Below are 3,362 nucleotides of genomic sequence, written 5' to 3' on the forward strand. Positions count from 1 at the left end.
CAAGATGGCGGCTAGAGGTAGGAAGCAGAAAGCGAGCCTCCTATAGTGAAATCTTGGAGAGACGCTGGAGACACACTTTGCAGGCATAATCACCGAGAAAAGGCATAACTTTGACTCCTCCACATCTCCAGCCGGTGCAGAGAATCTCCACTTCACGTTAAACGGAGAACCGAGGAGGGCCCCTGGGGCCACCAGTGGCCAGCGCCCATACGGCCTGGGAAGATGCGGACCAGGTGAGCTTCGCGGTACCACGGTAGCCCCACAGACAAGCCTGGGCCAGAGCAGCATAGCCCCCTGGACAGACTGACCTCCACCCAGGAAAAAAAGAGAAACTGAGTACTAAGCAATAAGAACAGTTAAGACACGCTGGAAAGAGGGTGGGGCGCCCTGAGCGCTGAAGATTGGGGGAAGGGAATCCTTCCCGGGACTGTAAATAAACGAGCCGGGCGGGCCGGAGAGGCTCTGGCGGGAGCGGGGCGCGCCCAGCAACCAGGAGCAGGGACGCTTGTGAGAGGAGGGAAGACCCACTTCCCACGTGAACTGTAAATAAACACGCAGCCCTGACAACGTGGGGCAGTGTCACCTTTCCCAGTGTTTGGAAAGGGGAAAGCCTGTAGCAGAGGCCCCCGCACAGGAGAACTCTGAGCAAACAAAGCCTGTGGGACCAGGTGAGTGCTAAGCTCACCCCAGAGATCTGCATAAACAACGCCGCCAGCTACAGGCTGAGAGCAGCAGGAAGGCAAGCCACAGTTGCAGATACCACTCTCAGAACTGCCTCCAGACGCTTTTTTTTCTTTTTCTCCCTACCTTTGATGAGAGAACAACCGAATTACACCTGCAAGCCGAAAAACTTACTGAAACTGTATTGCATTTGAACTGGGGACACTTGGTGGGGCTTTTTTTTTTTCTTCTTCTTCTTCTGTGTGTGTGTGAGTGTAGTTTTGTTCTACTTTATGCATTCCCTTTGATGAGACAAGTACAGAACAACATCTGGGGCACCAACTCCAGGACTGGAGATTGAGATGGACATCCAAATTATTAAGACTGAAATTGCATTGCATATAAACTTGGAAGTATTTTGGGTTTTTTTTTTTAATTTTCTATTTTCCATTTTATTTTAATTCATTTTTATATATAGATATTACTTTCATATACTTATTTTTTAGTTTTTTTATCTTTGATTTTCAATCCTCTCTCTGTCTCTCTATTGTCTGTTCAGCTTACTGTCGATTAGTACACTAACACTCCCTGTTTATACCTTTGAAACTCTCTTGTCTGATACTTTGTTCTGCTTTCTCCCTCTTGTCTGTATATTTGTTTTCCCCTTTTCTTTAACGTCTTGCTTTCCATCTCAGCTCACTCTTCCATTCTCAATATTACCATTGTTATTATTACAAGCTAGAAAATACTTAATTACACACAGTACAGGGACAGTAACAACACCAAGGACAATGACAGGAAGACAGAAAAAACAAGGAAACCAGTTTCCCCACAGCAAAAAATTAGTACAGGAACCAGAGGGGAATGAAGAGAACAGAAACTCAGATCCAGACTCCAACAAAATGAAGATAAACTATGCCAAAGGACCCAATGAAGCCCACAAGAATAATTTAAAAGAAGACATACTACAAGTACTCAATGAGAATTTTATAGAGATGATACTGGATAGGGTCAACCAAAATGTACAGGAGACACTCAAGAAATTCCAAGACAATAAAAAGAGAGAATTTGAAAAAGCAAAAGAAGAAATAAAGGAAACCATAGAAGCACTGTATAAACACCAAAGTGAAAGAGAGAACACAATGAATAAATGGATAAATGAACTCAGGACAAAAATAGACAACAATAAAGAAGAAAACAGCCAGGATATGGAAATCCTCAGAAAAAAGAATGAAACAGAACTGCAAAACAAAATGGAAGGCCAATCCAGCAGAATAGAACAAACAGAAGACAGAATCTCAGAACTTGAAGATGAAATGGTAATTAAAGGAAAAACTGAAGAACTATTAATTAAACAACTCAAGACCTGTGAAAAGAAAATGCAAGAACTCACTGACTCCATCAAAATACCAAAGTTGAGAATCATGGGCATCGAAGAAGGAGAAGAGGTGCAAGCGAAGGGAATGTGTAATATATTCAACAAAAAAATAACGGAAAATTTCCCAAATCTAGAGAAAGATATTCCCATACAAATGCAAGAGGCCTCCAGGACACCAAACAGACCAGATCAAAATAGAACTACTCCACGACATATCATCATTAAAACAACAAGTTCAGAAACTAAGGAAAGAATATTGAAGGCTGTAAGAGAGAAAAAACAAGTAACATACAAAGGTAAACCCATCAAAATCACAGCAGACTTCTCAACAGAAACATTAAAAGCAAGAAGAGCGTGGGGTGAGATCTTCCGGGCACTGAATGAAAATAACTTCAACCACAGGATACTCTACCCAGCAAAGCTATCATTCAAAATAGATGGAGCAATAAAAGTCTTCCATGATAAGCAGAAACTAAAACAATATGTGACCACAAAGCCACCATTACAAAAGATTCTGCAAGGGATCCTGCACACAGAAAGTGATACCCAACTTAACCATGAAAAGGCAGGCGGCACCAAACCACAGGATAAGAAAAAGCAAGACAGTAGAGAGTAACATCAAGTTATGTACACACAATCAAACCTTCAAACAACTAAGATAACTAAATGGCAGGAATCACCACATACCTATCAGTACTAACGCTTAATGTTAATGGACTTAATTCACCCATCAAAAGACACCATTTGACAAAATGGATTAAAAAAGAAGATCCAACAATTTGTTGCTTACAGGAGACTCATCTCACCGACAGAAATAAGCATATGCTTAGGATGAAAGGCTGGAAGAAGATTTACCAAGCCAATGGCCCCCGAAAACAAGCAGGAGTAGCAATACTTATCTCAGACAAAGTAGACTTCAAACCTACATTGATCAAACGAGATAAAGAAGGACATTCCATACTAATAAAAGGGGAAATAGACCAAAAGGAAATAATAATCATCAATCTGTACACACCCATTGTCAATGCACCCAATTTCATCAAACATACCTAAAAGCATATATAAACGCCAACACAGTGGTTGTGGGAGATTTAACACTCCATTATCATCAATAGATAGGACATCCAAACAAAAACTCAATAAAGAAATCCAAGATCTAAAATATGCAATAGATCAAGTGGACCTAGTAGATATCTACAGAACATTTCATCCAACCTCTACACAATATACATTCTTCTGAGCAGCCCATGGAACCTTCTCCAAAATAGATCATATCTTGGGCACAAAGCAAGCATCAGCAAATATAAGAAAATAGAAATAATAC

The sequence above is a fragment of the Castor canadensis genome, chromosome 14, assembly GCF_047511655.1.
Source record: "Castor canadensis chromosome 14, mCasCan1.hap1v2, whole genome shotgun sequence".
NCBI classification, from domain to species: Eukaryota; Metazoa; Chordata; class Mammalia; order Rodentia; family Castoridae; genus Castor; species Castor canadensis.